The sequence below is a fragment of the Schistocerca piceifrons genome, chromosome X (genome assembly GCF_021461385.2).
Source record: "Schistocerca piceifrons isolate TAMUIC-IGC-003096 chromosome X, iqSchPice1.1, whole genome shotgun sequence".
NCBI lineage: Eukaryota > Metazoa > Arthropoda > Insecta > Orthoptera > Acrididae > Schistocerca > Schistocerca piceifrons.
The window spans coordinates 755386408-755398164 of record NC_060149.1 but is presented as its reverse complement, the minus strand read 5'-3'; the positions used below and the strand labels follow the sequence as shown (position 1 = coordinate 755398164).

At 46.5% G+C, this 11757-nt stretch overlaps 1 pseudogene; it reads left to right on the top strand.

Moving 5' to 3' along the window:
- The first annotated feature begins 5917 nt into the window (after nt 1–5917).
- Nucleotides 5918–6035, top strand: LOC124723634 (annotated as a pseudogene).
- Nucleotides 6036–11757: the final 5722 nt, after the last annotated feature.

Genomic DNA, 11757 nt, shown 5'->3' with positions numbered 1-11757 from the left:
GAACAGTTTGGGGTCGGAGAAGCCATCTTAATGATATATGGAAGTAAACTTGTCGGCTTTGTCTAGCATAACTGTTTTCCAGCTTATTTACAACTAATATACGCACAAGTTTCCACGTATTGAGGTGTTTATTTACAAGTACATTCTTTATTCCTGCAAGGAAGCAAGGTGGACGAGCATGCTTACCAGGAAATCATGATGCAGGTTTTGTTTGCTTTAGTTGTCCATAAGGTGGCTCCGTTGTATCGTATTTACATTGTTCCATGACAGAACGTGCTATGAATGAACGATAGACCCATTCATTGCTCAGAGCTATTCAGACACGTACAGTACACTACGATGGAGCAGTATTTCTTGGTCGTTGGATTGCAAGGGGAGGTCCTATTCCATGGTCTGCGAAGTCACATAATCTGAATCTCTTTGATTATTTACTATGGGGATATCTAAAGTCACTCGTGTATGAGACCCCAGTAGATATGGAGATGGAATTAGTGGCCAGAATTGTAGCTGCCTGTAATGTGATTCGAAACACACCAGGTATACTTCTCAAGGTGCGTCAGAATCTTTTTCGCCGATGCCATGCTTGCCTTGAGGCTGATGGCCGTCAGTTTCAGCACGTTTTGTAAGATACAGTACAAACGGCATGTTCATCGTGTAAGTCATGGTATTTGCAGTTAACTAATGTAAATAAACAAGTACACAGTAATGTGATTTAGTTCCTGTTATCTCCTTGAGCTGGCTTCTACGACCCCGGTTTCCCTACCTAAAATTGTTCAGCGGGGCATCCTCTATGTCCTGTTAAATTTTTGCACCAAATGTAGATCACGTTATTCTTACCTACGTTATGCGATTATGCAGTTTTCATTTGCATGTAGCCTACTTCATGTCTACAAGTCCTGTCGTACTGTTGCAGCTTTAATGCACAGGACTGTAGAACCCTGTGGCCACCTAGGTAATGCCAATGGAAAGTCAATTATTAAGAATGTCTGCATCTACATCTATAACATACTCCGCAAGCCATCTAACGTTTCGGGAGGACGATGGTTCAATCCCACGTCCGGCCATCCTGATTTAGGTTTACCGTGATTTCCCTAAATCGCGCCGGCCGCGGTGGCCGAGCGATTCTAGGCTCTTCAATCCGGAACCGCGCGACTGCTACGGTCGCAAGTTCGAATCCTGCCTCGGGCATGGCTGTGTGTGATGTCCTTAGGTTTTTATTATTAATTATTATTAAAGATGGGGCCCATCCACGCCCGCACCAACGTGGTGACCAAACCAAAAGTTCTACTGTCACATCCGTAAACATGTTAGTTATCTAGTAAGTGGATCACAGTATGCTGGGCTGTGATGTTGTCGGTGCGTCTGGGTAAGACTACGCATTAACACGGTCCATCAGGTGATAGATAGTGGACGAAACGCGAGTGAGGGTAGCGATTTGAAGAGCAGAAGGAAAAAAGTGCCATGGCTCGTGCCGTGGGAAAAAAACCTCTGCGACAGTGGGATGGGTAGTAAGAGCAGTGGCTTACTAGCTGCGATAGCTCATGCAAGGTTGGATTTGTTAGTATAGGTATCATGCATCATTACCGTGACAAGCGATGGCGATGTGCCCCAGTTGCTGCAGCTGCTACATTCCTGGAACAATCAAGATCGTTATACAGTAGTGGGAGATCGGCCATAGATCATCTCACTGTGTGGGGGATGTGTGGAGCTTGTTTGCATGTAGTGTACGGTACGGCTTCCCTGTGTGGTGCCAGTTATTCGGCAGTGTATTTCAGCTGGATATCCAGTAATGGCGTCTGATTAACAGGGGCTCGCCTGTGCCGTTATGTTTGCGTATGCTTGGCCATAGATGTTACGTCCTTACAAGTATGTCTTTTGGTCTTTTATGTTTCCATCTATGGTTGTGGTCGTAGTTCCCCAGATTCAGCATAAACGGGTTCTGCGAATGTCTGGAGTTTCTGTATAGTCTTGTGGTGAGTTTGTGGATTACCTCCGTGAGAGTCTCAAGTCGGTATTCCCGGTGAAGGTCCGCGATGCGTGTGTATCGTGGAGCATTGCTTATGATTTTGAGTACTTTGTTTTGTATGAGCTGCAGACGGCGCAGACGTGTAGGCGCAGCGTATCCCCAGACAGAAGCTGCGTACGTCATCAGGGGTCGGATAAGTGTCATGTACATGGACCTCGACACCCTTCTGTTCAGTGTGCTACGCCTATTAAGCATAGGATAGAGATGTTTGATCCTCGCGCTAGCTCGGTTGGTCATGCGTTGTATGTGGTCCCCCCAGAGTAATTTCCGGTCCAGCCAGACACCGAGGTATTTGACTTTCTCGCGGAAACGTATTGGACGTGCACGTAGAGTTACTGGTCTGCAGTAGCGGTGTTTGCGCAGCTGCTTCGGTCTTCTAGTGAACAGAACGGCTTCGCACTTGTCGACGTTTACTCTAACACGCCATTTCTCCAACCAAGGCTCGGCCACTCTGAGTGCAAAATGGTTCAAATAGCTCTGAGCACTATGGGACTTAACATCTTAGGTCATCAGTCCCCTAGAACTTAGAACTACTTAAACCTAACTAACCTAAGGACATCACACACATCCATGCCCGAGGCAGGATTCGAACCTGCGACCGTAGCAGTCCCGCGGTTCCGGACTGCAGTGCCTAGAACCGTTAGGCCACCGCGGACGGCTCTCTGAGTGCAGTCTGTAGGCGTGACGTAATGTTTGATGGTTTCCAATCTTGCGCAAGGATGGCTGTGTCATCCGCGTAGATTGCCATCATTGTGTTGTGTGTGGTTGGGAGATCGTTTATGTAGAGGTTAAACAGTAGGGGCCCTAGGATGCTTCCCTGGGGTACTCCCGCGTGTGTACCGTGTCGTGTTGATTGTTTTCCCTGCACGTCAGTGTTGAAACTCCTGTCTCTGAGGTATGAGTGTATTAGACGCAGCAGCCCGTCGGGGAATCCCGCGTCGCTGAGTTTGCGGATGAGGCCGTTGTGCCATAGACGGTCGAAAGCCTTTTCGATGTCCAGGAACGCTGCCCCTGTAGTTTTGTTTATGTTGAAGCCATGTGTTATATGTTCAACGACCTGTAGGAGTTGTTGTGTTGTGGAGTGGTGATTCCTGAAGCCGAATTGCTCCTTAGGTTAATTACGTTTAAGTAGCTCTAAGTTATAGGGGACTGATGACCTCAGACGTTAAGTCCCATAGTGCTCAGAGCCATTTGAACCATTTGAACCCTAAATCGCTTCAGGAAAATTCTGGGATGGTTGGTTTGAAAGGGCACGGTCGACTTGCTTCCCCACCCTTCCCTAACCCAATGAGACCGATGACTGCGCTGTTTGGTCTCTTCCATCAAATCAATCCAACAACCCACCTAACGTTATGTGAGGGAGGGTTACTTCTAATACCATTAACTATCCCCCGTACACTGTTCCACTCGCAAATGACGCGTGAGAACATTGTCTGTCTGTAAGCATCTGTATTACATCTAATTCCTTGAAAGTGATCTCTCGAAGTTTAAATAGCAAACCTCACAGCGATCACAACGCCTCTCTTGTAACGTTTGCTTTTGGAGTTTGCTGAGCATATCTGCAAGACTCTAGCGGCCACTAAACGATCCCGTGGAGAATCGCGCAGCTCTTCGTTGGATCTTCTCTCTCTCTCTCCCTCTTCTGTCAGTCCTACCTGGTAAGGATCCCAGATTGATGAACAACACTCAAAAATCAGTCGAACCTTGTAAGCCAATTTCTTCGCGGTTGACTTACATTTCCCAAGATTTTCCCCATGAATATTATTCTTGTATCTGCTTTTCCCATTTGTTGTATGTGATCATTTCACTTAAGGTCGCTCTAGATAATTATTCCTACATATTTTACGGCAGATGCTATTTCCAGCCGTTTGTCATCAGTAGCATAATTGAACAGTAATGGCTTTCCTTTTCTATGTGTGCGCAATATGTTACTTTTATTTACGTACGGGGTCAACTGCCAGCGCCTAACCCATTCATCAATCCTCTGCAGGTCGTCCTGCAAATCGATAATGTCTCCCGACTTTGCAACTTTCTTACAGACAACCGCATCGTCTACGGACAGTCTTAAAGAGTTTCCCACACTTTGTACTAGATCAGTTATATACAGTGTAAACAGTAACGGACCTGTCACATTTCCTAGGTGTACTCAGAAAATTACCTTTACATTGTCGACTTTGTTCCGTTAAGAAAGAGCGACGGGTTCAATTCTATCTACAAGAAAGTCTCGAATCCAGTAGCAAATATGGTCCGATACTCGATAAGCTCCTGTGCTTTTTTCACTAAACAGCAGTTCGGGACGGTGTCAAATGCCTTCCTGAAGTCACGGAACTCTGAATCAACCTCAGCGCCGTTGTCTTCATCGCTATGGATCTCCTAGAGGCACAAAGCTAGCTGAGTTTCGCAAGATCTCTGTTTGCGGAACTCATTTTGATTTTTATAGAGAATGTTGTTCTCCAAAAACGTTTTGTAGCATAAAACATGTTCTATAATTCTACAACAGATTGACCTAAACTATATAGGCCTATAATTGTGTGCATCTGCCTACGGCTCTTCTTGACAACAGGAATGACATCCCCTCCCCCCCCCCCTTTTTTTTTTTTTTTTAGTTACTGGATACCCTTCGTTGCTCCAGCGATCTACGATAAACTGTTGGTAGAAGGGGACCAACTTCTTCCTCATAACCTATGTATAATTGTATAAGTACCGGTATCTCATCTGGTCCTGATGCCTTTCTATTACAATGCGCCGGCCGGAGTGGCCGAGCGGTTCTAGGCGCTACAGTCTGGAGCCGAGCGTCCGCTACGGTCGCAGGTTCGAATTCAGCCTCGGGCATGGATGTGTGTGATGTCCTTAGGTTAGATAGGTTTAAGTAGTTCTAAGTTCTAGGCGACTGATGAACTCAGAAGTTAAGTCGCATAGTGCTCAGAGCCATTTGAACCATTTTTATTACAATGTGATTGTAGCAGAGTTTCTCTTCCGCGGTCAGCTATCTCAGTACCTGCCATTTAGACGTTTGTGCGATCATAGGAGGGAGGGACCGTGTTACGATCTTTCGCAGTGAAACTGTTTCGGAAGACCGAATTCAGTATGTGCGCTCATGCAGTTTTCCGAAGTGTCTTTCTGCATCCAGCCAGTTAACTATGGTGTTAAGCTGTTACGAGCTGTGCCCCTTGTTATCTGAAGGCCATTTTGCAAACCGACAACTTTTAAGTGCGTGCGCCTTTCGTGCCAGTGTGTAAACTAACAACCGACTATGCCGCGAGTGTGTCTATGACGTCAATGATCTATAGACTGTGCCGGGTGTGGAGTTCTAAATTTCCGAGTATGCTGCACACTGCGCATGCGCAGAAACAGAGGACTGTGATGGCGTCTGCTAACATTGTGAATTAACCTATATTAGCTTAACTTATTCCTATTATAGAAATGGATTTTGTGCTTTCCTGTGTTCTTAATCTTTACTGTGTTGTTGCTCTGTTTTCGTGATACACTAAAAAGTTACAAAAGGTCCCGATATTTTTTTCTTCTACTGCTGTCCTACAAGAGAGACGAAATAACGGAAAGAAACAAAATCCAATGAATTCGCAACTGCGAATAAGGACTACTGTCAGCTGCAGAATGGAATGACGACAATGAAAATTTGTGCTGAACCGCACATTTGTGCATGCATGACCAAAGGAACTTTGCATCGTAATCAGAATAACACAGGCACTGCAATATCGAAAGAAACAACGTATTTACGTTTTACAGAGAAAATGCCTAGCCTATGCATAAATAGAAACTTAAATAGGTAAAAGTGTTTTAATGAAAATTGTTTCAGTAGTGAAAAAGGCACGATTGTTTGAGGAGAAAAATAATTTTGATGTTATTTGGCACTCAGCAAGAAACCAAGTTGCCAACGGCCTTGCCGCAGTGGTAACACCGGTTCTCGTCAGATCACCGAAGTTAAGCGCTGTCGGGCTTGGCTAGCACTTGGATGTGTGACCGTCCGGCGTGCCGAGCGCTGCTGGCAAGCGGGATGCACTCAGCTCTTGTGAGGCAAATTGACGAGCTACTTGATTGAGAAGTAGCGGCTCCGGTCACGAAAACTGACAACGGCCGGGAGAGCGGTGTGCTGACCACACGCCCCTCCATATCCGCATCCAGTGACGCTTATAGGCTGAGAATGACACGGCGGTCGGTCAGTACCGTCAGGGTCCTTCGAGGCCTGTTCGGACGGAGTAGTTTAGTTTAAGAACACAAGTTACAAAGCATAAAGGAAACGGCGCTGTTTACTGCGTTTTAGATATTGTTTCGCCGGCTGGAGTGGCCGAACGGTTGTAGGCGCTACAGTGTGGAACCGCGCGACCGCTACGGTCGTAGGTTCGAATCCTGCCTCGGGCATGGATGTATGGGATGTCCTTAGGTTAGTTAGGTTTAGGTAGTTCTAAGTTCTAGGGGACTGATGACCTCAGAAGTTAAGTCCCATAGTGCTCAGAGCCATTTTTTAGATATTGTTTCATATGTTTCCACATACTGGGTGATCAAAAAGTCAGTATAAATTTGAAAATTGAATAAATCACGGAACAATGTAGATAGAGAGGTACAAATTGACACACATGCTTGGAATGTCATGGGGTTTCATTAGAGGGAAAAAAAGTTCAAAAATGTCCTACATATGGCGCTTCATCTGATCAGAATAGCAATAATTAGCATAACAAAGTAAGACAAAGCAAAGATGATGTTCTTTACAGGAAATGCTCAATATGTCCACCATCATTCCTCAACAATAGCTGTAGTCGAGGAATAATGTTGTGAACAGCACTGTAAAGCATGTCCGGAGTTATGGTGAGGCATTGGCGTCGGTTGTTGTCTTTCAGCATCCCTAGAGATGTCGATCGATCACGATACACTTGCGACTTCAGATAACCCCAAAGCCAATAATCGCACGGACTGAGGTCTGGGGAACCGGGAGGCAAAGCATGACGAAAGTGGCGGCTGAGCACACGATCACCACCAAACGACGCACGCAAAAGATCTTTCACGCGTCTAGCAATATGGGGTGGTTCTAATAAAACCCCATGTCATTCCAAGCATGTGTGTCAATTTTTACCTCTCTATCTACATTATTCCGTGGTTTATTAAGTTTTCAAATTTATACTGACTTTTCGATCACCCGGTACATATTTTTTCGAATAAATGTTCTGACATGTTTGGATGACACTTTTCCTATTCTCTCAGTCCTCAGGAGTGCGAAGAACTTACCACACGGCCTTCGACAAGAGCTTTCACTATGAATTCTGCTTTGATCATAATAAACTCTGTTATTGCTTGTTGCTACATTTTGTTACTAAATTTCTAAATTTGCCTAAAGAAGATAGTCCCTCATAACCTCACTTTCACCGTTCAGATATCAAACTGCACAACAGACAACTCTCATCCAGCAAAATCAGTTTTGGCGCTGACGTTTAAATGAAAATGACGATTCGAAACAGACGAAACTCAGTACAGGAACAATACGCCAGGGGCGCTGCTGTAGTGTCACTAGTCACGAGTAGTCAATCGAGACAAGAAAGTCGATCGCGTAAAAGGGGCTTAAAGGATGCTGCGATTCGGATGCGGAGTGTGGGACCCCTAGGTAGTCAGCGGGAGGCGGGAGCGCTTTTGGTAGCGTCGTGCGGCGCAGAGCAGGTGGGGGCGCGTGTGGCTGGTGTCAGGTGCGAACAGGCGGCGCAGCGGGGAGTCGGCGCGGGAGACTGCACGCCTGGGGGGCCACGGCAGGCCTGGCTGCAGTATTTTTACTCCCCTCCACACGCCTGCCCCAGTGCCCGCCGCCACCAGGTGGCAAGGCCGCTGCCCGTTGTAACCAAGCCCCTACCACGCCGTAGCGGAGAAGCGAGGCAACTGAAGCAGCTGATCGCCGCCATTTGCAGGGATGGATCCTAGTACTGGGGTTGTGATCTGACGTATATGAGACGCAACAAGAGCAAATTGAAGCACAAATTAAACACATGTTTGTTTAAAAAAGTACTGGGTATTCGAGTCTATTTTAAAAGTACACTCAAATGAATGAAGTTTCCTAATTTCCAAAATACGTCTGCATAGAGACGCGAAATTTAAGAATGTAAGGCTCTTTCCTGACAAGGTGGAGCGAGTTTACATCGAGTTATTTGCATTAGATAATTCCATGAAACTTTTATAGTAGCAGACAGTACGATTATTAATCAAAATATCCACGGGTGTACTGCCGGTCTACAGTGTCCAATGGGCTCAATATTTTGGCGATCATACTTGTCGCCATCATCAGGTGAACTGACGGACTGAGCTCCTGTGAACGTGGCGGCACGGAGATCCGTATGCTATGGCTGCTCAGAGGGAACTGGGTTCGGTCGCGGCGGCGGCATTACATTTACATTCACCAGTTACAGTTACATTCTCAGCAAGTACACCAAGTCCTTTCATCCATACATGTATTTTGTCATCATTAGAAACTTTCCTACAAGAACGGGTATGCGGAGTAAAAGGCATATTACTATAAACAAAACTGGGTCTACTTTGAGTCTTCGGGTCGATTCCACAGTGCCATGTCTTGTAGGCGATGACATCTCGGTCGGCAAATGATTCTAGTGCAGGTAACGATGCGTTCTCACAGCGGTCAATTGCAAGTGTAAACCACTCACTTCCATATTTTTTCGTGGATGTCGAGTTAATTTTTCACTCGATGTTGCAACGGGAGCAGCTGGCAGTGGGTGGTTTACACTTGCAATTGTCCGCTGTGAGAACGCATCGTTACCTGCACTAGAATCATTTGCCGACCGAGATGTCATCGCCTACAAGACATGGTACTGTGGAATCGACCCGAAGACTCAAAGTAGACCTAGTTTTGTTTATAGTAATATGTCTTTTACTCTTATACCCGTTCTTGTAGGAAAGTTTCTAATGATGAGAAAATACATGTATGGATGAAAGGACTTGGTGTACTTGCTGAGAATGTTACTGTAACTGGTGAATGTAAATGTAATGCCGCCGCCGCGACCGAACCCAGTTCCCTCTGAGCAACCATAGCGTACGGATCTCCGTGCCGGCACGTTCACAGGAGCTCAGTCCGTCAGTTCACCTGATGATGGCGACATGTATGATCGCCGAAATATTGTGCCCGTTGGACACTGTAGACGGGCAGTACACCGTGGATATTTTCTCAAATACGCCGGGAGAAACTCAAGAATCACATCAGTATGATTATTATTTAATTCACGTAAGTTTCACGTCAGGTCCTGTTTGCTTTTTGCCGACTACTGTGTACATTTTGCACGCTTACTTTTGTTTAGCACAGTATTGTCTACTCTCGAATTTTGGGATGATTAATTGTAATAACCCATATTACTTTAAATACGGTAGGAATTTCATTCGCACATTAGTTTTTAACACTGATAGCACCTCTAAAAGTGGTCGAGTTTGCGACATTTGATCAAATATTCGACCATTTAGGAAGTATAATCACCACCTGACAACACATGTTAAATATCTAAACGCAATTATTCGACCTACCTCTGATTCATACTTAATATATACACTCCTGGAAATGGAAAAAAGAACACATTGACACCGGTGTGTCAGACCCACCATACTTGCTCCGGACACTGCGAGAGGGCTCTACAAGCAATGATCACACGCACGGCACAGCGGACACACCAGGAACCGCGGTGTTGGCCGTCGAATGGCGCTAGCTGCGCAGCATTTGTGCACCGCCGCCGTCAGTGCAGCCAGTTTGCCGTGGCATACGGAGCTCCATCGCAGTCTTTAACACTGGTAGCATGCCGCGACAGCGTGGACGTGAACCGTATGTGCAGTTGACGGACTTTGAGCGAGGGCGTATAGTGGGCATGCGGGAGGCCGGGTGGACGTACCGCCGAATTGCTCAACACGTGGGGCGTGAGGTCTCCACAGTACATCGATGTTGTCGCCAGTGGTCGGCGGAAGGTGCACGTGCCCGTCGACCTGGGACCGGACCGCAGCGACGCACGGATGCACGCCAAGACCGTAGGATCCTACGCAGTGCCGTAGGGGACCGCACCGCCACTTCCCAGCAAATTAGGGACACTGTTGCTCCTGGGGTATCGGCGAGGACCATTCGCAACCGTCTCCATGAAGCTGGGCTACGGTCCCGCACACCGTTAGGCCGTCTTCCGCTCACGCCCCAACATCGTGCAGCCCACCTCCAGTGGTGTCGCGACGGGCGTGAATGGAGGGACGAATGGAGACGTGTCGTCTTCAGCGATGAGAGTCGCTTCTGCCTTGGCGCCAATGATGGTCGTATGCGTGTTTGGCGCCGTGCAGGTGAGCGCCACAATCAGGACTGCATACGACCGAGGCACACAGGGCCAACACCCGGCATCATGGTGTGGGGAGCGATCTCGTACACTGGCCGTACACCACTGGTGATCGTCGAGGGGACACTGAATAGTGCACGGTACATCCAAACCGTCATCGAACCCATCGTTCTACCATTCCTAGACCGGCAAGGGAACTTGCTGTTCCAACAGGACAATGCACGTCCGCATGTATCCCGTGCCACCCAACGTGCTCTAGAAGGTGTAAGTCAACTACCCTGGCCAGCGAGATCTCCGGATCTGTCCCCCATTGAGCATGTTTGGGACTGGATGAAGCGTCGTCTCACGCGGTTTGCACGTCCAGCACGAACGCTGGTCCAACTGAGGCGCCAGAGTGGAAATGGCATGGCAAGCCGTTCCACAGGACTACATCCAGCATCTCTACGATCGTCTCCATGGGAGAATAGCAGCCTGCATTGCTGCGAAAGGTGGATATACACTGTACTAGTGCCGACATTGTGCATGCTCTGTTGCCTGTGTCTATGTGCCTGTGGTTCTGTCAGTGTGATCATGTGATGTATCTGACCCCAGGAATGTGTCAATAAAGTTTCCCCTTCCTGGGACAATGAATTCACGGTGTTCTTATTTCAATTTCCAGGAGTGTATTTGATTGCCTTGGTAACCTGGAAAAGGAACGTTCAAAATTATACACACTGACAGTATTTCCACACTATTTAACATAGGCCTATATTGCACGATGTCCAGGACACTATACCTTTTTGAAATGAGTTGGAAATCCAAATAATGTCGGTATAGTATCGACCTTCAGTTGACGTCTATTTACATAATTTTCCATGTAACAATTCTCTTCAAAATGAAGAGAGCGCAGCAAATGATTTGCTGTCGGTTGGAAGTTCTCTCTCCGAGTAGCAACTACCCATTTCCGATTTAGAAAATCGTTTGTAAGGGGAAACCTAAACAAAAACAAACGCTCATGATGTATTATTTCTCCATGAAAATACTATATACAAGTAATAGAACGTAACAAACAACCAGAAATGACTGACCTGTGAAATGTAACATTGTTTCCGTCTTCGTCTTTGCTTCCATTATACTGTTACAATTAAAAGCAGCACACGAACGAACCCTGTTTACGCATTGTTTCCCTATAAATGGCGGCTTCTATCACGTTCAATGTGGGGACGCGACACTAGCGCCAATGCGCGGTCTAGTTTTTATTTAGTAAGTCTATGGTTGTAACGCGGACACCAACTTCGCTTGATCGTCAGCTCGCGTCTGTGACGAAGCGACGGACTACAGTGGCACCAAAAAGTATTGATGCAGACACATTTTCCCATCTAATACAAAATATAGAAATACTAGGGGCATTATTGTATACCATTAATTATGACTTAATAAAGGAAA